Source organism: Podarcis filfolensis (assembly GCF_964270895.1).
Source record: "Podarcis filfolensis genome assembly, chromosome: 2".
Classification (NCBI taxonomy): domain Eukaryota; kingdom Metazoa; phylum Chordata; class Lepidosauria; order Squamata; family Lacertidae; genus Podarcis; species Podarcis filfolensis.
In genome coordinates, this window is record NC_139605.1 from 87,793,233 (window position 1) to 87,820,556 (window position 27,324).

At 40.2% G+C, this 27,324-nt stretch overlaps 1 protein-coding gene across 10 annotated transcripts in view; it reads left to right on the top strand.

Annotated features, from left to right (window-relative positions):
- Window positions 1–5,248: 5,248 nt before the first annotated feature.
- TNRC6C (trinucleotide repeat containing adaptor 6C) overlaps window positions 5,249–27,324 on the top strand; it is a 113,296-nt gene continuing 91,220 nt past the window's right edge. For 7 of the 10 annotated variants that reach the window (XM_083597837.1, XM_083597845.1, XM_083597847.1 and 4 more), the window contains exon 1: window positions 6,752–8,409. The gene's annotated coding sequence lies outside the window, so the exon portion shown is untranslated. Of the gene's footprint in view, window positions 5,300–6,751; window positions 8,410–21,931; window positions 22,011–27,324 lie in introns of those variants that run through there. The other 3 variants (XM_083597844.1, XM_083597841.1, XM_083597842.1) reach the window with 3 other exon arrangements.

Here is a 27,324-nt window from a genome sequence, read left to right on the forward strand (position 1 = left end):
AGGAGCTAGAAAATGCAGTGCAGAAACATTCTGTTAAGGTCTGCCCTCTGGTGTGGGCAGAAAGCAGTGGAATGCTGGGAACTGACATTTTTGTGGAAAGCTCTGAGTTAAGCAACTGCTAAGACAGTTTCAATAGGAGCTCTCCATCACAGGGTGCTCCTCCACATCCTTTCAAGCGAAAATATAAATCTGAATTTTGGAGCCCTACCAATGAGTTTCTAGACGCTGTCTTGTGGATACCCTGTACTTGGAGAACAGGTACACAGGAATCTGCCCTATCCAGAGTCTGGCCATTGGTTCATCTAACTCAATATTGTATACACTGACTGGCAGAAGCTCTTCAGAGTTACGGAAAGGGGTGTCTCTCAGCCCTACCTGGAGATGAAGAGAATTGAACCTGGAAACCTCTGCCTGCAAAGCAGATGCTCTGTCACTGAGCTGCAAGTGGTGAACTACATGCAATTAGAATATAGCTACAATATTTGGCACTGTTTAAACAGTGCATAAAAACACCTAGTTAGAAAGCTTTTCCAAAAACGATCTTTTACAAAACCTTAATCTGGAGGCAAATTTCATTTGGCATGTTTTCTTTTAACACAGCAAAACAAGCCATTCTAATCGGACAGCAGCTTTATTTATTATTTAATTAGTGACACTGTAATCATATTATATCCTGTTAATTAGATTGTACTGTACATCAGCAACGAAGCCCACATGGCTGTGCCCATTCTGTTTGTTTCAGGCTTTTGGCTTATGTCGGAAGCAAAATCCTTTCTGAAAGTATCAATGAGACAATCTGCTGTTGCTGCTGTTTGGTTACGTTGCTGGAGGGGGGGGAGGCGTTGTAGGTGTTGACCTATATTCAAAAACATTACAAAGTTGGTTCAGTTCACAAGTAGAACTCTTTATTTGCTGGTTGTTGGTGTGTGTGTGTGTGTTTTTTACTCCATTCCTCCCATGCAATTCATCTGTCTTCCACCTGGATTTATATATGCCACAGACAAAATAAAGCCCCCAGCACCTGTAGTGTATGGATGGCTGCTGCTGCTTGTTGGCACAAGTTTGCTTTAAAAAAAAAAAGTTGCTAGAGCCAGGAAAATTCTTATCTTTGATTGCCAGTACTTTTTGTGTGAGAAGCAAAAGGTTAAGTTTAAATCTCACTGCTGAAATACTTCGCATGCATATAAATCCTGCCTGCCCTAGAAAACAGTATGTTCTAAATATAAAACTCTGGTATTTGTTTTGCTTTGTTCTGGGCTTCTCTTTCTATTGCTTTCTCAAGCAATGTGGTCTCCCTCCAGTGGCAAAAACAGATCTAATTATATTCCCATTCCCGTGAACCAAAGACACTGTCAGGCTGATACACAACAGCTAAAAATAGAGCTATTATGTATTGAAGATGGGGGAAGCGTTCTCCCTTGCTTCGCCCTTAGCATCCTGTTACACCGGTTATCACTTGCTGTACTCAATACTCACCATACAAAGATCTGAGACCTCTTTCTCTCCATGCCAGAGCAAATGTCCCTTAAAACAGGGGATCAAAACACCAGCAGAGATTTCAGGTACTAGAATTCAGACCAGAACTGGAACAGAAAGCTATTATAATAGATGGGAGAACACCACCTGGTGCTTTACTTGCTTTAAAGCAACAGCAGCACTGTCACAATCAGGGAGCTGATGGCACCCACAGAAAAGGGGGCTTTCTCTCCCCACTTAAACCTCAGTGCAATAGTTGCTGGTGAATGTTGGAAAGGAGCTATGCTGTTGACATCACTGGCTCACTTTCCAAGGACAGGGGAAAGGACACGGTCAAGCAGAGAAGAAATAGAGAAGTGTCCTATAGCACCTTAAAGGCGAACAAATTCATTATGGCATAAGCTTTTGTGGACTACAATCCAGTTCATCAGATGCATAAATCATTTGTTAGTTTTTAAGGAGCCACATGACTTTTTATTCTTTTTGCAACACCACAGACTAACCCAAGCAACCTTTCTAGAAAAAAGGAACTGTTGTCCCTTTAAACAAGGGACAAGTAGTGATTAAATGTGCAAAAAGTATACAGAACAGCAATGCCTTTGTACCTTAACTCCAATTATGGTTTGCTTGCTGAAGAAAAAGACTGGGATTTCTTTCCCATATAGTAGCCACAAGGCTCCTCAAGATGGTGCATTTATTGAGCATTCACCCTGATTTGCTTACATGGAGGTTAAATTGTATCTGCTTTTTATTTAGCAGTTCTTCATAGGAAGGTTATACAAGAATGAGCATTCACCCTGATTTGCTTGTGGGGCAATGGCATCTCTTCCTGTTAAGTCATTTGTCTACCCCATACTTTTCAATAAATTTCCACATCATTTTCCAAAACACAAAAAGGTCTGATTTCTTTAAAAGTGGATTTGTGTACCAGGGTGCAAGAACCCTTTAATCTGCTTTAATTGTGCAAACCTAAAGTTGTTGTGTTATGTGCCTGAGTCCTTCCTGCAAAATACTGACAGTCCAAGGGTGCCCAAGGCAAGCAACTGCTTCTGTACGTTAAGCTCACAGCACTAAAACAAGGTGTCCAATCAAAACCCTTTACACCAGGCATAGCCAAACTCGGCCCTCCAGATGTTTTGGGACTACAACTCCCATCATCCCTGACCACTGGTCCAGTTAGCTAGGGATCATGGGAGTTGTAGCCCCAAAACATCTGGAGGGCCAAGTTCGGCCATGCCTGCTTTACACAGTGAGGCTCCCAATCCACGTATTTCTGCTGTGGCCATTAAGAGATCTAGAGAAGGGGCTGATGTTCTTCCATCCTGAGCAACTCAGGCACTCTGATTGCTCCTCTTCCTTTGCTACCTCCAGTGTAAAGGACCCCAAGCCCTGCTCACCAGAGAGAGTGGGCTCTGGGGTGAAACATGCAGACAATTCCCACCTGTGAAGCTCTTGAACAGAAACTACAAAACCTGTTTCTGAGGCCCATATTCATAGAATTGTAGAACTGTAGAGTTTGAAGGGACCCTGAGGATTATCTAGTTTAATGCTCTGCAATGTAGGAATATGCAGCTGTCCCATATGGGGACAGAACTTGCAACCTTGGCTTTATCAGCACCACACTCTAACCAACTGAGCTATCCAGCATTGGAAAGGCTCTTTCTGTTATTTGTATATATGCAACCCAAAATTTGGCTGGTTACTTCAAATCATTTGAGATGCAGCGACACTTTCTTTAATAGCTTCCCTACTCTCCTGGTTCTCAGGCATATGATCTAAGAGCATCCCAAGTAACCCTTGCTTAGCAACTCGTTTTTGGACCTGTCACAAGGTTATCACAACCCTCCTTTCTACCTTTCAGGTTCTGTCTTCTATCATGCTCCTGTTTTTTAATCCACTCCCTCCTTCCCACACCTGGTCTCTATCTGTTAGCTTCACTACTTTGACGCAGAGTTGGTGTTTGCTTGTGGGCTTCTCGTAGGCATCTGATTGGCTACTGAGGGAACAGGATGCTGGACTAGATGGGCCTTTGATCTAATCCAGCAAGGCTCTTCGTATGCTCTTAGGACCAGTAAAACAAACAAACCTGGGCAATTGGCTGGTGAGTAAATATTGACACAGTAATAAGCAAGTCAGTTCAATGTGTTTGTTTCAAGGTAGCACAGTAGCAAAGAGTGCATACACCAGTTATAATTCTGCAAATCTTCTATATGACATCACTGCTCCAGTGTTAGATCACATGGAGACCATCATGATCACTGCTACTCTGAGAACTGCTTGTGCGATTTGCTGTCTGCTTCCTCCTGAAGCCCATGTTTTCTATTCGCAGATGCTTGCAGTTATAAAGCCTGGCCAAAAGGATAAGTTTGGCCATGCACTTTAATTGGGAAGGTAGGGCTGAAAGCTCCCTGGAAAAAGTTGCAGGGCAAAGGGTGTGTACTCCTAAATGATATGTGGTTGGGTGTTGAGGAAGTAGGAGGGACTGTCACTGCTATCAGATATTCCTGTGATGCAAAGAAAAAGTGAAGCAGCCACATTTCTATTTATACACTGCTCTTCCTCTCACAGAGTACAGAATGGTGCACAAAATGATAAAATACAATAGAGCAATAATAATGAAAACCATCTATTATAACAACGCAACTAAATAACAGGCAAGACATGAAGCATAGTATCAGCAGTAAGACCATAATCTTTATTTGTACCTGAAACTTGCATAAACAGATGTGTCATTGGTTGCAACCTAAAACTTAACAGTGTGGAGGCTAGCCATATTTTCCACAGATGAGGTGCTGCCACTGAGAAGGCCCCACCTCTTATCACCAACGTCCACATGACTTAATATTTTACTACGATCAAATTGACAATTTGCCTGGTTAATTGACTGATATACCAACTTTACTTTTAGGATCCTCAGCTCTCAGCCTCCTTACCTGCTGAGTATCTCTGCAACTGAGTTCTCCCATGTCAATCCTTTGCGAGATCCTTTTCAGTCAACTTGGTCCTTCACAGATGCTGCATAGTTGGCAGCTTTCTGTGAGTTATTAGAATGTTTGTGAGAAATGAAGCCCAACCGAAGCCTGGGGGTGGAGTGATGCAGGCAACAAGCAACCATTTTAGCCCATTTTATACTGATTTTATCGTTTAAAGCTGGACACTCAATAATGCAGATTTTTCTTTTTTGCCCTTGCGTCACCATCTTGTTTTGATGTAGGTGTCCATTTTTATGTGTACCGCTTGTGTGTTTAAAAGATTGTTTGTTCATACTTAGGGGTTAAGTGAGAAAGGGAACCAAATTTATGTTATTGAGACTTTGTTGCTTATTAATTAATATGAAGCAAAAGGGCATGATCTAGGGCTTCTGGCAATAATTTACATCCCACTTCACAAGTTTAGGTTCTTGATGCAAAAGCAGCTGGGAGTTTGAACCTATGGATGCAACTTGAGAAATCCATGCATTTCTATAAAACAGGGAGGCACAGCATGATCTGATGCACTTCCACAAGGCTAGATTTACACACTGGATCTAATAAATCTCCAACAGAATTCTCCTTACGTGCTTGCCTGGGTCATACAGAATCCATAGCATAGGGTGCATTCCATTGCAGGTGCATTTCCCTCCCTTCTTTACAACTGTTACTAAACATGCCAAGCAATTCACAGTGATGTATTGGTGTGCGGGGACGCGCGCGCACACACATGCACAGCCTGTCTGGCACTGGCACATCCTGCATTGGCAAGCTCAGTTTGTTTTTGTTTTACTAGCTGTTCTTGCAGCCCTCTTGGGATCTCAGATGGGAGTTAGTTTCCTTTCTCAGCAATGGTAGGTTTTGAAATTAGATTTGTCTGGTGTCAGGCTGATCTTTCTATTGGGGTGCGAGGGGACATTTAAGTAGCCACTAAACTGTAAGGGATAGGAACTCTTGTAAACAACAGACTATGAAAAAAACCAACCAAAGCAATTGGTTGGCTGTCAGGCAGGATAACAGAATGTTGGGGAGCATGCTGTCATTATCTCCCCCGCCCCATATATTTTATTTTGACATCACAAAAGCTTGTCTGCATGTCTGGAAACTTCAGCTAAGTGTACTGTGGGCTGGTTTGTTTTGCATCAATAGCTCTGGGTTTTGAATTTGCATGGGTGTTGTTTTTTAACACAGCCCCCCCTCCGAATCCGCCATATCACAGATCACATCTGTCTCTATGGCCATTGTTTTGTGGTGCTGCCATGGCACAGAAGCATGGATGCAACCCTTCACAGTGCCACCATAGTACAAAAATATGGATTGAAGGCAGTTTCCTATGAATCTGCTTGATTTTTTTTATTCAGGTTCCTGCCACAGTTCCCACCAAATCAGAACCTCTCCATGTTCACAGTCTGCACCATGAACATTACTGCTGCCATAGTGCAATATTATTGATCTGTTTTTGCACACAGCAAAGCTGTCAAGGGCACATGCCATATTATGCTGCCGTTCATGGGCACAGATGTGATCTCTTGTGTGGTAATTTAAAAATATGTACATTTGCGAGGGATGCTTTAAGCTCCTTTTTTATGAAGATGATGATGCAGTCGGTGGGTACAGATAGGATCTGTTGGAATTCCATAGAAAAACACAGACGACACATGTCCTGTGGCATCCTCCAGAACTCTGACATTTGCAGGGCAGTCTGAATGCACCAATGTTAAGCTTTAATTTGATGCTCGGGTGGGGGCGGAATTTTGTGTAAAAACTAAGCAAATTCATTCGTTTTCATTCAGAGGAGCCGACTTGTAACCCCCCCCTCAAAATCTTTGAAAACAGCAGCGCCAGGTTTCTGCAGAGCTAAAAATAACAACAGCAATATACTGAAGCAGATGCAATTCAAGCGCAGGCTAGTCGAGTATTATGCATATAGATAGATAGAAACAAACCAACCCTATTGCTATGTTTTCCCGTGCAAAATTACCACAGCAAAATTCCCCATCATTTTCATTCCAAGCCTGTGCTTTTTTTTTTCCACCTGCAACGCGGACGTATCTGATAGCTCCCTCCGTGCAGATTAGGTAACACACAAGATGGACGGAGGAGAAAGGCAGGCAGGCAGGCGGTGGGGGGGGGTGCGCAGCGAGCAACAGGGAAAGGCATCAGCTCCGGCTCTGAGGCGGACGAGATGAGAGCGAGGGAAAGGCGGAGCTGCGGGACTCCTGCCGTCACGCCATTGGCTCTCCTCCCCGCCTCATTTGCATGTCTCAGAGCTTTCTTTTATGCCTGTTCCCCCCCAACCACCACGTGACTTGAGCGGCGGACGAGACTTCCTGTTTGAGGTTGGGGAGGGGAGGAGGGAGTAACTCTCGCGTCTCCCTGCCCCCTCCCCCCCTCCCGCGCTCCGTTGTGGTCTCGCGCTGCCTGCCTGGCGGGGCTCTTGTCAGTTAGTAACAAAATGGCTGCGGTGGCAGCAGCTCTGCTCCTGAAGCGGAGGACAGAGGCGGCGGCGGTGGTGGTGCAGGCGGCTGCTGCTACTGCTGCGAGGAGGAGCGGGGGGCCGGCCCGGCAGCATCACTGAGCTCGGCGGCATCGCCTGTCCCGCCAGCGGCCCAACCCCCTTCCCCTCCGAGCGAAAGCTCCGTCCGAGGAGCCGCTCCTGCTGCCTCCACAAATCCCCCGTATCTCTCCCCCCCCCCGAGAACCTCTCTCTCTCTTGAGTCCCTGTGGAGGGGAAGGAGAGCGAGCGAGCGAGCCTGCTGGATCCTGCTACTGATTGGGTGGATCCCACTGGGAGAGAGCCTGACGGACCTCCTTATGAGAAACTCAACGGCTGGATCGCCCTGGGATCCGTGGATCCTGACCCTGTGAGAAAGAAAGAGACTGGATTTCGCCTTCTTTTCTGGATCCACCTATGTTTGGCATAGCTGGGTGGATCCCCATGAGAGAGACTGGTGGACCCCCTCGTCAGCAAGAAGCTTATCTCCTGGATCCTTTTAGGATCCCTGTCTATCAGAGAGACTGCTGGACCTCCCTTCCTTGGATCCACATATGAAAGGCACAGCTGGTGGATTTCGCTGGCATCTGTGGATCCTTGCCTTCTGAGACACTGCCTGGATTGCTCTCCCCCTTGGATCTGCCTGAGAGAGACTGCTAGATCCTTTTCCTGCTTGTGTTCCACGTCTCTCCTCCCTTTTTAGAGAGACCGTACTGGGTACTTCTTGTTTGGATGTGAGACTCTTCTGGATCCCCCGTGGCTCCTTTTTGTTTTTCCTAAGCTATCCCCTTATACACTTCTGGATGGGTACAATTTTCTCCATTTTAATTTGCACTTTTGAAAAAAATATATTCAGATGCTCATCCATATAAACTGAGAATCTCCCAAACACATATTTTTTAAAAGCTGTGTTCTGATCAATTAGAAAGCATAACATTTTCCACTCTCTCACATCCCAACAGTTCATTTTTGCTGCAACCACGTACATTTAATTTTAGAACAAAATTCCGTGTGCAAAACTCTAGCTGGGGACTCATAAACTGCTAGTTCTGCTTCACTGGAAATAAAAAAGATATTTTAAAAAAGGACCTGCATCTGCTGCACTTCTCTGGGCTGGAATCAAACTGGAGCTTTTAGCTCTTCTACTTGGATACTGTTGATTTCTTGTCTGGTTTCCCCAACCCCCTCCCTCCTCCTTTGTGGCAGGTTATTTTTGGTGGGTTTTTTTTTTATTGGAACGGGCATAAATATTAAAAAAAAAAAATCCAACAACTGACTTTCTTGGCCGTGTGAGATTTTTTTCGTATTCAACGTGAAAAAATACGGGTACTTTTTGTAAGAAAAAGCATTAAAGAAAGAAAGGAGCACGCTAGTGAAACTCCCAGACGCCAGACAAAATATTCACTTGTTCTTTTTCAAGGAGACTGAGTCGAAAGCTGCCAAAGAGCCCCAGAAGGAAACGAAGCAAAGGTAAGAGGAGGGCCATTCCCTTCTCTTAATTGGGAGACAGGAAAAGTTAAAAACGTAAAAGACCTTTTAAGTAGTTCAGTGCATGCGCCTCCCCGTGCCATAAGTACAGAACAGAGCTGTTTTCTGTAGTGTTTTTTTAAAATAAAAATAAAAATTGTGCTGTAGTCTGTAAAATAATAAATCTATGAAGTGCTTTCTAATAATAAGCTATTATATTCAGAGACTAAAATAGACTTGGATGCCAGTTTTAAAACTTCAGTATTTATCAGGCATATTTTGCATGTAGTTCCTTGTCCCTGCAAAAAAATCCCATACCACATCATGCACATGAGAAAATATGGAAAAGATAATAAATTATGGAACAGAATTAATCTTAAATTATTTTAGTGTGTGCATGCTGTTGATAGCATCTCACATTACCATGTGATGCAATGTTTGGAAAATAGTGATAATTAGCCTTGGCAATTTGTCTTGGTTTAAGTGTAGCTAGAATGGAAAAGCTGATTGAATGTAACCAACTGGAGAAAACTTGAACTTCATCCTTGATTGCCTACAGTCAAGTCTAAAAAGATGACTGGATCTTTTTTTCAGTGTTTCTTTAGAATGTAGGCTTCTTTTGTGTCTATATTAAGTTCTTTGCTGGAGTAAAATAGCATTTTACTCCAGCATATTTTTGTGTCACCAGTTTTTCCTTTTATGGTAGCAATGATTAATGGAGCAAACCATCAGTTACTAAAGTATCGGGGTCAAAGTAGGATTTCAGTGTGTACAAAATTCTGCCTGTGCAAATTTTATTATTTAAGTATTTGGAAAACCCTCTGCTTCATTTGCTTCAAAGCCTAAACTTGGAAGTGCAGTAGTCCATGCACAGAAGGTTGCTATGTTTTCAAAATACAGAAAATGTTATCTATGGCTCACTTAATACAGAATGCCTTGGTAGATATTTTAGTTAGTTGCTTTATAAAGATCAGTCTTTAATTTTAGTTTAATGTCCTCTTTTGGAGAGTTTTTCTCCATTTAAACTCTGTATGTAATAGGGACAACCCATTGTTTTGTTTTCTAAGTCAGGGTAGACCTATCTACTCTGTAAATAAGGTAGTGGTGTTCATTAATTTCAATGATTCTACTCTGAATAGGATTAACATTGGTGACCACCCAATATTTCCATTGTAATTTTGGCACATAATATCAACTCATTCTTAGAGATATTGAAATGTGGGTGAGAGAGAAACCAAAATCCTGGCTGAATTGGAATATATAAGAACAAGTAATTGTCACTTATTTTAGTGAAACTCATTGGATGCATCAAATTTTATGGGTAAATTGTTGAGATGCAGCAGATAAATGCTTAGCAATACAGACATAAGAACACATAAGGAAGAAGAAGACAGCTGCAATAAACTATATATATGTTTTTAAGAGCCCATAATATATCGTTATGATTTCTACGTAGTGAGACTCACTTCTGACTTGTTTTTCTATGGTTTGTGTGGCTGTCAAGATACACATTTAGTAATTATTTAATTTTCCTCATAATCCAGATAGAGTTGAACAGTTTGTCAATGGGTAAAGCTTATGATTTAATCTTTCCCCCATAGCTGGTTATTGGAATTTCCAGTCATCATCTGACACCCTCTTCCTTCTACCCTTTCTGGCTACTGATACCTAACTGTGAACTCTGATACCAAACAGTGTATCAGAAATATTTAATATTCCCTTCACAGCTACAGGCATGTTTTATTCATACAGTTATTTTCCTGTTATCTGATATTATCAATTTTCTGTGCAAGCATTTGGTAACTTTCAGTTTTCTGAATACCTTTCGCAGATACCTTTTGGTAGAAAAGGTGGAAAAGACTATTGTTTTTTTTGTTTTGTTTTTTAAAAAAACCACTTGTGCCTTTTCTCTTGCTTTTTTAAAACTTTTGTTAGTTGGTTATAAATTTTAAATGCAATTTTTACTTACCTGATGATCGTTTGATGTCCTAGAGCATTAGTAGTGGCAAGTTGTGATGCTTTCTACTTTTGTCACCTGGGACATGCATGGATTAGTAAATAAGGTACATTATGAAAGTGAGATTCCTACTAATGCTGTAACCAAAGCAATTATGATGCATTCTGTGAACCTGTCAGAGATGCTGCCATTGTAAAACTGACTATTGCACTGATCAAAAATGAAATGGGCTGAGTGAGCACTAGGACTCATAAAGATAGCCCTTTCAGTGCATAGGTGGGAAAACCCAACATGTTTTCCACTATCCATGCATTCTGAAAGAGAAAATGTGCAAATGACAGGAATGGAAACTTGAGTTCATGGTGAATAATGCAAGGAAAACCATAACCTAGCATGCGGCAGCTGTGAAAAAAGCGGATTGCATGCAAGGGATCATGCCTTTACAATATATGGTGTGACCACATTTGGCATTCTGGGTACGGATTTAGTTGCTGCTTCTCAAAAGGATGTTGTAGAGCTGGAAAAAGGGTAGCAAGCAAAATTATCTGGAGGCTGGTGCGGAGAAACTGGACTGAGAAGTATCTTCCTCATTAAGTATGGGGGGGTCATCCTATAAAGTTGAATGGTGGGAAATTGAGGATAGACAAAAGGTAGCACTTCTTCAGACAGTGCATAGTTAAAGCTATAGAATTTGCTTGCGCAAGATCTGCTGATGGCCAACTTAGATGACTTTAAAAGGGAACTAGATGAATTTATAAAGGGTAAGGCTATCAATGGCTGCTAGTCATGATGGCTATATGCTACCTCTAGGATTAGAGGCAGATTGCTCCTGAATACTAATTGTTGGGAAACAGTGGGAGAGGGCTGTCTTCCTCATGTCCTGCTTGTGTGCTTCTCATAGGTTGGTTATTTAGGAAATGTGATGCTGGACTAGATAGGCCTTTGGTCTTATATAGCAAGGCTCTTCAAAGCAGGCCATAAAACACTTTAATAGTGCAATCTTCTGCATGTTTACTTTTATACTTCAGTCACATTGGTTACTACAAGGGAAGTGAGTATAGGATTACAGATGAAAAGCACGATATTAATCCACATGGGGTTTATTTTTGTGTCCTTACACAGTGTGATTAACTGTTGAATCTTCAATACCTTATGTATTTCTAAATAGTATGCCAGTATTCAATACATAACACCCCTCCCCATCGAGATAAGGCGTTAGTTACAATGGTAATGGTGTTTGTTCTTCAGCTCTGTGGGTGTTAGCTCATCAAGGGCAGGTGTCCTAAGCCATCAGTCTGAAACTATGGTGTATCCTTTTTCTGATTGGACTGTTGGTCATGTCTTTGGGAAATGCATATCACATTCTTCTAGAATAGGTAGTGAAAGCTAATATACAGTGGGAGAGATGAAAGACAAAGAAATGGGCCATATACTTATCATATGTTGACCAACATATTAGACACTTGTCTAATAAGATCACTAGCTAGTATTTCCTGGTGGTGACCCTCATATTAGGCTCCTTCAACATATATTCTACAGTAACAGCAAAAGGGATCTTCATTTTGAAAATAATTTCCAGACTAACCACCTGAAGGCTAGACCCCATGTATTGTTTGGAAGAGGTCCTTTAATCACTTTCACCTAGCAGTAGTATTATCCCTGTTGCTAAGAAGGAATGGGGTTTTATAATTACTTTTGTGATTCTTGATTTATTCCTGAAGTTGGAATAGATGTATGCTTTTGGTGATCGTTATTAGCCCTCTTGGGCAGCCACAATATTAGGATAGTAATTAAACATTTTAACATTTTGTACTATTTTAAATATTAAATTCCTTTGATATTCATTATATCATTAAAAAATCACATGATCACTGTAGAAGAATCATATGCCCAGCAACAGAGGTTGTGTGCGATTTTGTTGTCATCTTTTAGTCAGACATTTTAGCAAGGTGTAACACTCCATCATCAGAATAAATAGTATCCCAAACTCTTGTTTGAAGGCATTACAAAACCTTTTGTATGTGAAAATAGTCAATCTAGGAAAGAATAAACATTTTTGAGTCTGTTTCTCTGTACTTCTATTTTAAAATGCAAACAGATTTCCATGTGTAGGGAATTCGGTTTTATTTATAAGCAAAATGGTTGCCATAGTGATTGCCAGTTTTGGAACACTTATAAATCTAAAAATGTAGCCTTTAGAGATATACCTACTAAAACATCAACATGAAATTTTTTTGGCACTCAGAATCTTAATGGCATAAAAATAAAGCCGCTGTGTGTGCGAGAATGGATAATACCTTTAAATTACATTTAGTTGTTCTATGCAGCTGGTCTTGTAGAGATAAATATGCACTTTTCCCAATGCTGTCATCTGGCTCCTTTCCAAAACAAGCTGGAGGAGGAGGTCAGGGGTGGGGCAGACTTCTACTTCAGCAAAGGAAGGCTTTCAGATGGAAAGAATTGCTAGAGAAAGTCCCTATGAGAACACTGCAGACTTAAAGCTTAGCTCCCACCCCGTTTCTATTCACACAGGGATATATGTTAATTTATTTGCTTTTTGAAATCTGTTACAATATTTCAGACAAAATCATTTCAAATGTGTACGTCAATACACATTCATTAATCTGCTAAATTTTTCCATCTATTATGAACTATAGAAGGTTGTTGCTTTGTTGTATGACTAGGATTCTCATTCTTTACCTTGTAAGCTATTTTTGCCTTGTGATGTTTTATTGTTTATTTTTAGAACCCGTTTAAAATTCAGATTACAAGATAATGTCATATTTGGAATATTTCTCCCCTGGTCTTGAAGCTGCAGGAAGGAGTTCATCAGGCCATTTAGTAGTAGAGATGAATGATAAGAAACCTCTTAAGTGCCCGGTGATGATGTAGTCTAGCCAATTTTGTATCAGCTGTTACCTTCTGGTGATAATGGGTAGAGGTTTTCAGTAGCTTTATAGAGACATCAGCCAGGTCAAAAGAATTTAAAGACCCAATATATTTTACTGAATTGCAATATGCTATGGCAATAACAAATTTAATTACAAAACTGGCTTTCAATTGTTCATAATCTTTGTATTTAGAGGATAAATATAGCAAGTTGTGGAAACAGATTAGTCATACCTGCTGCCTTCTATCCTGCAGCCCATTCAGAAACATTCTAAATTGAAGGACTCTTGCATTGTTGGCTGTGGAGCTTGCTTTAAAGTATGCGTGCACTGGCTAAGATCGAGAGAGCTCCTATTTATGTGTACAAAGCAGTTGTGCATATGCAGAAGAAGGTGATCATAAAAAAAATATTTCTGGTGGCATCTTCTCATTGCTCATGGGATTCTGCTCCAGAGAACTTGTGATCATTGTGGTGGGTACAGAGGGCTGCTGGAGAGCAAAGCTAAAAGTTGTGCGTTGGTGCATGATATTCTGGATGTTGACCCATATTGTGAGTTAAAGCAAACTTATCAGTTGTAAATATTTCCACTCAGAAATATAGAGTACACAAACAGCTTCATTCTCAAGTAAAAAACAATGTGTATTTTATGAGATATTTTTTTTAATGGTCGCTTATTTCTTTAATCTCGTTAAGCCTTCTATAATTCTAGCCTGTTTTTCCCTTGCTCTCTCTGTGGAAACCTATTATGAACTGTGCCACATGTCAGCATGTGATTGCTTGATTTTTATTTTTTAAATATATTTACTTCAATAACATTCCTCCTGAATGTTCATTTGGGTGTGGTTTTTTATTTTAAGAATAGATGCAACCCATGCACAAACTTTGACCCATGAAACATAAAGTGTCTGAGACAGTAAAGGCTAGTTACCAGAGCCCCTCTTGTTATATTTTACAGCTGTGGAGGGCTTAAGAGAGTGAAAGCAGTATCTGTGCTACAGAAGTGATGTTTTATGGCTGGCTGCCCAGATTGTCTAGCTTTGCACACAGCTCTGCAGTTTGTCTTCAGAGGGCTGGAGAGGTGGAATGTATTCTTAATAAACAGCCTCATCTCTGCAGAATTGTATTTCCCTATTTAAAAAAGGGGTCCCTTTTTCCAATCTTCATTTTTATTTTAAAAGTTGCAGTTTTACTACCTAATATTAAATTTTGTTTTAAAACTGGCTGGATTACCATTGCTCAAATATCATTTTAGAAAGACTGCTCTCTGAAAAAATGTTAGTTCCACCCCCTCCCCCTCCGAATAAGATTCCTAATTGGTTTGAATAGCCCTAAAAACAATATTGTTGTAATTGCCACCTTGCTATAACTGCCAGGACAGTAACCCCTTCTTCTCCATCTGCCTTGCTCCTGTGGCATATTGTAGTCAAGGAGAATCATGCACATGGCATACCAATATTTCTATAGCAGTCTTTTGTTGGTAAATGTCTGCTGACCTCTCTTCCCTTGTGTCTGATCATGGCTGTTGTCTCTCTCACCCCTGTCCTTAAGTTGGTATTTCCTGATATATTCAGAGCTGATTTTTTTTTTTATTGTAGAGGGGGTTCTTCAGGAACAAAAGCAAAAGTAAAATTGGCTGCATTCACTTGGTGCCCTTGCACAAGTTCAGGACTTTTGATCCATCAGGAGGTGCGCAATAACAGAGGAAGGGAGCAGATTGCCATTCCCCCCTCCCTCTCAACTTTTAGTACCCTGCCCTGAAAATCAGTTGTGAAGGCTCTCCTCCAGAACAGATTTTCTGTTGGATGCAGGTGGGTGTTGTTGTTTTTTAATAAAAAAAAGCAGAATTAAAAAAGCAGCGGGAGGCCCCATTAGTTAACGTGGTATCTCAGGTTAAGAATGGTTTCAGGTTAAGAACAGACCTCTGGAATGAATTCACTTCTTAACCAGAGATACCACTGTACTCTGTTTTCCCTGTATATTTAGCATGAGTTGTTTTTGTGAAAGGAATGGGAAGGAAAGAGGAAAGCAAGTTTGGGAGCAGCTGCTGCTCCACTGGTCAATGGATGGGGCCAAGTTGGTGGTCTTCCTCAGAGGCAGCAAGTGTGGTTTCCCAGTGGCCCTTGGTGCCATGACTGATGGCAGACATCACTGGTAAATCAGTTCAGACTTAGGTTCTGTGTTAGAACTGCATATAATAATGGCAGACTGCAATGGAAAAGTGGTATAGGAACCCAGCTTTATGCTCTCCTGGTTTCACTATTCTATACATCTTCGTCTAGAACTTCGTCTAGAATCCCTTCTCAACTAGATTAGGATAAGAAGTTTCAAACACGTCTGTACAGTGAGGTGTACTATAATTCTTAAATAATGTATGTTATAGGTTGTTTTGATAATTCAGTATAGAGGCTGTTAAACTGTGGAATTAAAACTGCACCTTTTAAGTGCTCCTTTAATCAAAAGAAAACAAAAGGGCAGTATTACGTAGAAACAAGAAGGCTTAATAGAAATAAAGAGGATTATGAAGCAATTTAAGCATTACAACTTCAGATGGCATCAAGGTTGGATGGTATGCTAATCAGTTTTGGCTTTTTACCAGGTAAAATGATGGGTTTATAAGCTTTAAGGGCTCAGCTTTCTCATTAAAATAAAACTTTGACAAACATGCACTACAGGTGGAATCCAACATTGTTTAAGTTGGTCTCTGTGTGCTCCCCAAATTTCTTTGGAGGGTTCCCCCAATCATCTGGAGAATATTTTGAGTGCACATGGAATATTGCATGGGGGAAGAGAAGAAAGCAAAGTCCTGTTGTGCAGGTTGGTTCATTCTACTTATGAATGGACAGTTTTGGATACAAGCCTGTATTGGCATTATTGTATTTGGGCATGTATTGATAATGAGTTTAGAAAGGTAGTAGTAAATGAAACATGATGTAAAACTGCACTGTGTGTAATATTTATGTCTTAAGATAATGAATGTCTCTCTATTTGGCTTGATAGGTTGCCATGAAAGCTGTACCTTTGGAAACTAGCAGATTTGAATATAATTAGAGACAAATTACTTTACAAAAACATCAATACAGAATAAAAAAACCCTCCTCTGTACTAATGTTTTTGTATAGTCATTTTTTTCTAATTACATTTTTCAAAGGCACAGATAATACCACAAATGTTTCTGCTAGCCTGTGACCATTTCATTAAATTTGTAAAGTACAAGTGTACTAGAATGCTCCATCTACAGCCTGAAACATAGTTTTCATTGTTTCTTTCTGAATACACGTGCAGTAATAATAATGGTTGGCATTCAGTCACCCGTTTTTCCAAAGACAGTTGCTTGCATTGCATCAGAGGCTTTAGGGATGGCTTGTTGGCATGTACAACCACTGTTCTAAGAGGGAATTGGAAAATTGCTGTATGCACAGTTTTGGATTGAATATCTTATTTTAAAGGGCTCAAATTGAAGCAGTGTGATTCAAATGAACCTTATTTCATATCAGTGGGGATGTAAGCAAATGCCTGATGAAATCCATGGCCTTGAAATCACAACTTAAATGTAAATATTGCTTCTCCTTTTTGAACTGATAGCATTGTGTTGGTAATGTGCACTTTGTAGTGGTATGGTACATATGCTCCCAATGTAGAGTTTGCTACTCTTGGAATGATACCAATGTAGAACTTTTAATTTATTTTTCTACTGGTTCTAGTTGTAAAAACGTAAGGCAGTAATGTACAGTGGTACCTTGGGTTACATACGCTTCAGGTTACATACGCTTCAGGTTACATACGCTTCAGGTTACAGACTCTGCTAACCCAGAAATAGTGCTTCAGTTTAAGAACTTTGCTTCAGGATGAGAATAGAAATCATGCTCCGGCGGCGTGGCAGCAGCAGGAGGCCCCATTAGCTAAAGTGGTGCTTCAGGTTAAGAACAGTTTCAGGTTAAGTACAGACCTCCGGAACGAATTAAGTACTTAACCCAAGGTACCACTGTATTATGGTACACTGTGCCTGAGTGTTGCAGTGTGGATCATAGTTTTTCAGAACTACATTTAGTTTCAGAGTATGTCATATTGTTATAAAATAGTGATTGTAGTATTTGCATTTTCTGTACTTTATAAACAGCTATATTGAACTTCTGTTGGTGAAAAATGAATCATTTTAAATGAAAACCATAGTTTCCCATGATTTTTGAAAAAAGTTATGTTGAAGTAATTCTTTGGTTAAAAACTAAGAAATCCACTGTTGAGCAATCTGTTTATTACGATCATCTAAAATGCTACAAAATTGAGGCAAGCTTTGAGTTTTCCAGAACTCCTTTTCAGACAGAATGTTACAAAAGTAGGCTGGATGTTGTAGCCATGGGATCTGCTTCGACTGCGTTCCAAAATGGAGACTGCAAGCTGAATATGTCCTTCCCAGGTGCTTCAGATATCAGGTTACACACCTCAGATTCCAGGATATAGAAGCAATGGCTAGTCTCTGGTTCTTAGAAAAGTCTGGCTTGTAACTGGCTGTGTAGGAAGCAAGTAAAAGAGAAACGTACGTGGCTGTCTTTAATTTATCAGAACCAGGGATTAATTTGGGCCATTGTAGTACTTAAAAAGAGTAAATTGAAGCAAAACTGAATGATATTTCCTCTTAGTTGGAGTCAATCTTCAGGTCATACACACAGAGGGTATGGTTCATCTAAAGAGCAGCATCAGCAGAAGCCTTACACAAGAACTTCTGCTTGTGCAACGGTATTTTCTTTCCCACTCTTCCCCCATGCCCCTTGTAATTGGCTGGTGTGGGTGTATGTCAGAAGAACCCCCAGAACAGCATACATGGGCGGAGGTGTGGGTGTTGGTCCATCTGGCAAGCTGAAATGCTTGTGCAGACTGAACGCTCATCCTAGCACATGGGTTTGGAGCAGATCCGGCTATAAGTCTGATTTACTATCTCATTAAACATAGGAAGTGCAGAAACTACTTCCCTAAAAGCCAGTCTTGTTGTTTTCAAATACAGTGGTACCTCGGGTTACAAACACCTCGGGTTACAAACACTTCAGGTTACAGGCTACACTAACCCGGAAGTAGCACCTCGGGTTAAGAAGTTTGCCCCAGGATGAGAACAGAAATCGCACTCTGGCGGCAGCAGGAGGCCCCATTAGCTAAAGTGGTACCTCAGGTTAAGAACAGTTTCAGGTTAAGAACGGACCTCCGGAACGAATTAAGTTCGTAACCAGAGGTACTATTGTATGCTTCTCCTAAGGTGAGCAAATTACATAGTTACATAGTGCCATTTTAATATGATTCATGTATTTTATTAAGAAAAAGTTGATTTAACAGAATTAATAGTACATAAAAGAGGTTTGCCTACATTAATACTACAGTACTCAAAAATTAGGTTCATGGATACAATTTTAATTTTCTCTTTTCCTAGTTATATAGCTATGTGTATCTATAAGTGGCAGCTCATAGGTTCCCTTTTACAAACTCATCTCCCACTGAGCACCTTTTTTTCTCTAAACTTTCAGAAGTTACTCACCTAGGGTATGTACTGTAAGGTTTGGTAAACTCATCCATATTGGGGCTAATACAGTATTTTTAGCTTACAAGAGTGCATTTTTTGTACTTGAATGGCTTAAGGCAGGATTAAGCAAATTTCATTAAAAAGTGCTCTTTGTGGATTTCAGCTTTCACCTGTATGAGAATAGTATGGAATGTTATGATGGCTTCTCATCTTACATTAAAGAGCATTACTGTTTAGTAGCTATAAAATAGTATTTCAGTAGCAGTTAGACTAGAATCATTTGTATAAGCTACAAAGACAATGTTAAAGAAAAAGGTGCCTTACTGTTTGTACAAAGCACTTAATATTCTGCCTTACTAGTATAACCACCATAATAAATCTTAATTCCAAGTATTTCTAAGTCCTCTATTTTGTCACGTAAGCAAAAGTTTTCTCACTTAATCCCTCCCACTCCTGATTTGATGTTTCCCTCCTCTTGAGAATCCCAGGACCCTTGACATTTCATTGTGTCTCTTGACTAGCTCACCAGGGGTCTGAGTTTAGAATTCTTCCCATCTACTTAATACACTGAATTCCATATTCACAATGCTTCTAACAAGTATGGAATTTAGAAAACTTTTAAAGGGTCTATTGAATTTACAAAAGAAGCTGTCAGTTCATTGAAGAGTTACTGCACATCTGCAGCTTGGATGTTGCTTTACTATAATGTTAAGTAGGAATATATCGCAGGAATAAAATGTTCAAAAATTCTTTTGAAAAATCACGATTTCAAAGCAATCCTAAGCTTTAAGCCATCAGTTTCCAACCATTTTGTTCCAGAAACTGTCAACTAGTTTGGGATATGATATACCTTGTTCTGTGAAAGAACTGTTGTGCTTTTTAAAAGTACAACCAGTGTGGAATTGAGACCCATTCAGTTATGAATTTTGGGGGTAAGATGCCTAGTTTGCCAGTCCTCAAAAAACAGTGAGATTTCTCCCATTTCCCACAAGCCTAACTTACTAGCTACCTCCTCCTAGTTTCCTTAGTGATTTTGATTTGCAAAATACCTGGCAAAAGTAGTTCAAGTTGTTCATTGCAACACCACTTCTGGTAAGAATGATTGCAAGTGAGGGGGGAGACTAGCAGCTGCTGCTGCAGTGTTAGAACCCAAGTGGCAGCAGATGTTAAGCTGAATATTGTGCTAGTTCACCCATAATGTCAAAGCATGGATTGGTGCTATTATAAGAGTGATTTCTGTGCTCACACTTCTCTTGTTTCCCTTGAGCACTGCAATTTCCTCTCAATATTTTGACAAACCATAGTATGGCATTAATATCTAGATTGGCAGTCTGAATCATTTTCTTGCTTTTCAAACCTGAGTTTGATCCTGGTATGCAAGGTGAGCACAAACCATAGTTTTGTAACAGGACTGTGGTCTGATGGAAATCTGTGTGTATAAGGACACAAGTTATTGTGGACCAAGTTATTGTAGCAAGACATCATGTAATCACCACCAAACATCACTTGGGGCATTTGTGAAGTGGTGGTAGCTTTGCAGAAACCTATAAGGCCTGCATATTTGATTTATTTCAGTTGCATAAGGATGGGTCCCCTCCCCCTTTTATCCTGGTTGTTCAACAGTCATTTGTTGATGGAGTAGTGATTTGCTACCTTTCACAATAATGGTGGAATTTTCAGTATTAAAGTCTTGATAGCGTGATTAGGGATTATGTTGAAGCAGAGACTGCCAATTGAATTAAGAGGTCTTCCTAACTGCCAACCTGTGCTATTAACTTCATTGTTTTTAGCCTCTGTTATCCCAAAGTGAGAACAGAGGTGAGGAAATTATCTGATTATCCAGGAGCACTGTCTTCTTTTTCATTTTCTTCAACTGAGAGTTTACCCTTTGACTGGGTAAAAAATTCGTAGCACAGAAAAAGCAAGATCAAGATTGCCATTCCAGTGAATTGCCCAATATATTCATGGCAGTTACTAAGATCACTCAGTTTTCTGCTCCCTAAAGACCTATGATGTTTGTGGGATCTATGCAGGTCTGGCTCCAGAGCTTTGGGAGGCATTGCCAGGCTGCCCTGAATGGGCCCTGAGAGTCCCCAGTGGCTCCTCCAGTGCCCATTGCCACTTGGGCCCTTGTGAAGCCACTGCTGATGGTGCCAACATCCTGCTCATAGGATTGCCTAGTAACTCATAGTCCATTACAGTGCTGCTGCTGGATAAATGCACAAGAGGGTGGAGCAGTCATCAACCTTCCCTTCCCTCTTGTGGTGCCAGTGCTTCAGTGGGTCCTGGCTCATTACAACACCAGTGTTGCTTCTGTCAGGGGCTCAAGTGGCAGCAGGTATTGGTGGAGACAGGCAAGGCTTCAAGTGACGATAGGCCCTAAGAGTGTATAAGTTGTCCATGCTTATCTCTAGTAGCATTTTTCAACAAGTTGGTTTATACACATCTTCTGGAATGAATGTGGAGCACATACTTGTGGTTGAAATTGCTTCTGCTGTTGACTGCTCTTGAACAAACTTGAAGAGCCCTGCTGGACCAGGCCAATGGACCACCTAACCCAGCGTCTTGTTCTCACAGTGGGGACAACAAAAGAGAAGAATAGACAAGAAAAATGGGGGCTCTTTTCTTTCAGAGTAATACAAGTGTGGAAGATTCTAATGCCTCCCTTTTCAGTCCAAATACCTCTTTTAGCATGTATTTTTACTTAATCATTCCATGTTCATGCAAGTCTAGCTAACAGGCTTGCCCTTTATAACAGCTTCTGCATGGGAGAATTGCTGGAAATGAGGAATTTGCATTAGTTATGGCTCGTATTGGAGCACGTGCATATCCATCTTTTAGCCATGCTACAAAAAAAAAAAAAAAGAAGTTCTATGCCCAGGTAATCAGCTCCCTGCCAAATAAGGTTGAGATCTGTCACCATTTATAAATTTAGCACATTGAGCAAGTTTTGCATACATTTGTGAGGTGTGAGGGTGTTAAAATAATTTATTTAGGTTTTGCTAGTCGTTAAAGGGCTAGAACATTGATGCTCTACCCAGTCATAGATGCCCTGCCCCCTAACTATTGGGAGTCTCTTTTAAGCACAATGTGATAATATGTATAAACTTTTTAAAAATGAAAACTGAGATTCAGGAAGCTGGACTAGTCATTTATTGCTTTGTTTTTTCAGAATTATAGCATGGGCACAACCTCACCATTGGCATCCTTTTGAAGAGACTCCAATGTTCATCAATGACTTAATTAATTGTGTAAGACTTCCTTCTATGTTGAGAAATCCCTCACAAGGAAAAGTTAGCTCTCTTTCATTGAGTTACATTTCTTCCTCCTATAATATCCCTCTTTTCAGTTTAATTTGCCAAATGTAAAACATTCAGTCTGAGAAGCGTTCTGTGCCAGCTTCTTGCCTCAGGCTAAACTTGTTTTGGAAAGTTTCAGGGTAATGGTTCAGCCATTTCAGAGGAAAGAGATGGGGGGAAACAAGCTGTTTTAGTGTTTCCATCTTTTGGCGGAATACACTGAAACAAAAAGAAAATTCCCTGAGAAAGCTTAAGTTTACAGCAGCTGATTGCTTTGAACTACTGCTATGTTTCTTGATTCTCAGTAGGTATGTCCAGATGTTAGGGTAGACATCAGCTATGAACATTCATGCCCAGTTTTCTTCTGGTAGTGCAAAGATAGTATGTCTTTCACTATGTATTAACAATATGTCTTGCTCACTGGATCCCAAAGAGGATAGCATATAGTTGGGATTGATGAAGGAAATTTCTAGAGTGGTATGTAGATGGAAATGCTGACAAGAGGCCAGGATTGCCAAAGCCAATAGCAGAAAGGGGATTATGGAATCAGTGGCCTATTGGGCAAAGTGTGGGATAGTGCGCACACACACTCATTTTTCTTTCCTCTCTCATGTTGGAGGGTGATGTCAAATAGTTGACTTACTAAGCTTTGTTGTAGGAGAGGCTGGGCAAAGGATTGGGTAAGAGTTGAATGTGTGATGTGATGGTTATAGTAGGAAGACGAAGAAGCAGGAGTAGATGGGATATAAGAGACCTGGTGGTGGGTTTGATTGGTACTTCTTCTGATTGTGTATGTACATCTTTGGGAGGAATTGGCTAGAATAGGCTGATGAAAGGGGGTGACAAAGTAGTGAAAGATTGGGTGAAGACACAGGAATATATATGAGTTCAATTTTAGCCAATATATTTTTGTTTATTATTTTTAGAACTTCTTCCTATAGGGAGGGATAGGATAGTTCAAGGCTGTGGAACCTGTGCTTTCTTCTCTGATGATACTGGACTGCCAACTTCCATAACCCCTTGCCAGAATGGCCAAAGGTCAGGGATGATGGGAGTTGGAGTCCAATAGCATCTGGAGGGCTTTAGTGTAGACATCTCAGTGTGGTGTCTCATAATCAATGTAGTGACATTTAATTATCCAATTTATAGATACAGTGCTCTATCCTCTCTGATTCAGACTTTCACAGGTGTACTGTGATATTGCTGTCATGTATTCTGCCTTGCTCATTTGTTATAGTGGAGGAGGCAACTTTCTGCTTGTAACCAGTGCTCTTGCCATTGAAATGATTACTGAAGCCCTTGCATGTACACAACTTCCATGTCTGTATGCCAGTAGATTATAGCAGTTTAAACACCATTCTAAATTTGGTAGCATGGTAAATCTTTTGTTCACAGTTTCAAGGCACATTTGACACAACAGTGGCAAACAGGAAGGAAATCTCCATGTTCAGTGGTCTCTTTCATCTTTCAGCCAATGCTTCGTTTCTGTGTTTCAAAATAAACAAACAGAGGAGGAATGTGTAACATATACTAGGGTTTTATCAATGCCTTTGTAATCACAGTTCTAAAAATAACTTCATGAACACTGAAGAACCTTAAATATTATCCTTTCATTTCACTGCTAGATGATTACACATGGGATGTGTCAGCAGAAGCTACTGTTTGATAGACCACTTGGATAGTCAGTTCTATTATTTTAAGCTTATTTAAGTGCATGTATTTAGAAATGTCATTATGTAAAACAGTTCTGAAAACTGAACTCTATTTTTTAAAAAACAAAAGTATCCTTTTCTGACTTAATTTGAGCTGCTTATACAAATGTACCTGGGAGTACTTCCCATTGAATACCTTAGAATTAAAAGTAAACTTCATGAATAGGATTGAGCTATTAAACTCAGAAACATGTATTTAGAAAAAATTGTGTTTCATTGTGAATTACACTTAGGCCTCTTATACTTATCACTAATACATTAATTTGGTGGTATTCAAATCACATTGTATTTTTAATCAAGAGGAAAATGTTTGTGGTTCTCTGATTAGCTTTGAGAGATTCTAATTTAGTAATGTTTTGAAGCTAGTTAAGTACTGCTTTAAATAAACAAATGAATATGTGGAGAGAAACTAACATTGGAGACAGTAGATCAGATCCTATAATTTTAGTATTTGGCCATCTCTAGTGAAATATTCCTAGAATCATAGAATTGAAGAGTTGGAAGGGAATCTGAGGGTCATCTAGTCCAAACCCCTGCAATGCAAGAATGTCAACTAAAGCATACATGACAGATGGCCATCCAACCTCTATTTAAAAACCCTTAAGGAAGGAGAGTCTACCACTTCCTGGGGGAGCCCTTTCCACTATTGAACAGCTTTTACTGCCAGAAAGTTCTTCTTAATGTTTAGTCAGAACCTTCCTTTCCAAATACACTCAACTACAGCTAAAACTGAGGCATTTCCCTAATAAGTTAAAATTTACGTGAGCCTTCCTTTCAATTTAGATCTTTGTGAGAAGTCCTCTGTGTGCCCTATCTTCTGAAGTGACATACAGTACATGGCTACTGGTGAGAAGGCCTTCTCAGTAACGATACCCTGGTTGTAGACTTCTGTCCTAAGATATGTTTATGTCATGCTTTGTCAAGCAAAGGCCTGTTGTATTGAGTTTTTAATGCCACCTAAATTACTTGATTTTATTTTTATCTTCTGAATAAATTGCTTTTATGGATTGCAGTTTTGTATTTTGTTTGTTTGTTGTTACCTGACTTGTTGCTCTTGAGAAGGCAGGTTAATAAATTCTGCTAATAAGTACAAAATAGCAGGAATTCACGCTATCCTACAGTCCAGCCCTTTTGAATTACAACTTTATGCATTAATATTTTGAAAGGAAAAATAGTTGTTTCCAGATTCATGTGGAATACAGTAGCTATATTTAAGTAAGGTTTTAGGAGTATGTGTAATGGAAAAAAGGACATGCTGGGTCCATTACCTAGTGCATGTTCAGAGATGATAAACCTAAGGATGAAAAGCAAAGCTGTGATTAAATGCTTTGTATCTAACAAAATAAGCAAGAAATCGCAGGTCAGAATAACAAAACAGTGTGAGGAACATTGGGCAAAAGATTCCTGCATTGCAGGGGTGGACTGGATGACCCTCATGGTACCTTCCAACTCTACAATTCTGTGATTCTATTATTCTATGAATTATATCTAGATATCTTTACAGTATCTGCAAAATATGAATTTAAGTCAGTGGGTGACAATCTTCCAACAACAGGCTGGAGTACTTTAGCAAGTCTTAGAATGGCTGTAAGACTTGAGTATTCATGCAGAATGATTTTTTTAAAAGGGGCAAGAAGTGGGTGTAACTGCATGATCTGATCCTTATGTGGATATTCAGGATCCATCTGTACACATATTCAGATCTAACTCTGTATTCTGCAACATTTGAAAGTCACTTTCCAACGTCAAGCCCTAAGTGTGCAGCTTGTTTTGTAGTTTACTACAAAACACTGAGAGTTGTACTCTCATTGTACAACTCAGGATTTGCTTGTCTCCAGTGTATATGAATTGTAATGATCCTATATTGGATCTTATAATACAGTCTGACAAAAAGGCTTCCTGTTACACCTTGTCTTAAACATACTGTTCATCATTTGAAAAGAAAATATTCCATAATCCAATCCCCCTCCCCCAATTGTCCCCCAGTGGGGACAAATTTGGAAGAAATGGTGGGAGAAGTTTCACTTCAAATCTTCCTGTGATTTTTTCCTGTGCCTTCCCATCTCTAAGCCTAACAAACAAACTGAACCTGCAGCAGAAGTTGTGCAAGTAGGCTTTGTTCTCATTGAGCTCTCCTTCAGTTCCTGTGGGTTAAAGGGCTGCAGTGTAATACAGAGCTGTGAGGGTGAAAAACCTGCTTTCCACTTCTAGAAACCTGTCATTATAATCAAGGTTAGCCTCTGTTGCAGTGATGTCCTTGACTGTGAGCTTCTGCTTTCTTCAGCGTAAGTGTCTCTCTGTTGTTTGTTTCTGTGAGGACATGAAAGTTGCTTCACATATTGGGACAGTGTTGAGGTGGGTCATCTACCACTGCAGGGCACCCTGGAGGAAATAAGTGATCTTCCTTCCACAGCTAGCAGTTGAGGCACTCTGCAGCCTCCTTGAAATGCAATGGAAAGGAGGGGAGAGATTGATGGGTATCATCATATTGATGATACCACATTCCAAATGACTGAACAACCTTTTGCAGGGCTTTCATGTACATGCTGAATTTCATGAGGGCCAAGATGTATCCCTGTGGGACCTTCACATCCCCAAAGGCCATGAAATCAAGCAGTGAATGTTTCTTTCCTTGTCAGGGATTGGATGCTGTTTGGAGGAACAGAAGACAGGGGAGGGTTTTTCACATCTTGCCCTGTGATCTTGCCTAGGGGGTAGCATCTGGGGATGAGAAGTGGTAAATGGGGCAGGGAAAGTAGGGGAATAAGGTATGGAAAGGACTGGAGCATTCCCTTCAAGCCACTCAACCATTCAAATTGATTTTTATTTAGAGCCAAACTTAGACATGAATGGATAACTTGGTGGTTTATTTCTAAAATACAACACAGTCAGATAAAATACATTAAAACTGCAGAAATGATTTCAACACAATCAATTAAAAAAACCTCTAAGAGCCAAAACTACAAATACCTCCTGAAATCTAATTGTGGGCAACAAAAGAGCCAGGTGTACCTCTCTAGCTATAGCAGCTGGAAAATTCCCTATCTCTCCTACTCATGTGCACTGGAGGGTGGGTTGTGACCTGAATAGATTTAGGGCAGTGGTTCCCATTTTGCTAAGTACTGCGGACCCCCTGTCTTTCAAAAGCCAAGCCATGGACCCCCTACTTTTGAAAATGTTATCTCAGTGGTAGCTTTCGTTATGTGACTTGTGCCCCGTTATGCAGACTCCCTATTGGGAACCACTGGTTTAGGGGTTGGGGGATCATTTACCTTCTAGAACATACCTATTTTACCAGTGAAGTTGTTGGCCTACTAGTATTTCTAAAATTGTCCCCTAGCAGCATGTTCACTTCAGATATGGAGGACTGCACAAGCAGATATACAATCACAGACACAACTCTAATATTACAATAAGATAAAATCCACTCAAGTAATCAAGTCTCCTAAAGTTGGAGGGGGTGCTATCTGGAGAGGCATCCAGACCAACATTATTGGGCTGCAGTTGAAAGAAGAATTTGAAGAAACACTTAATACATACAGTTCTTTGATTTT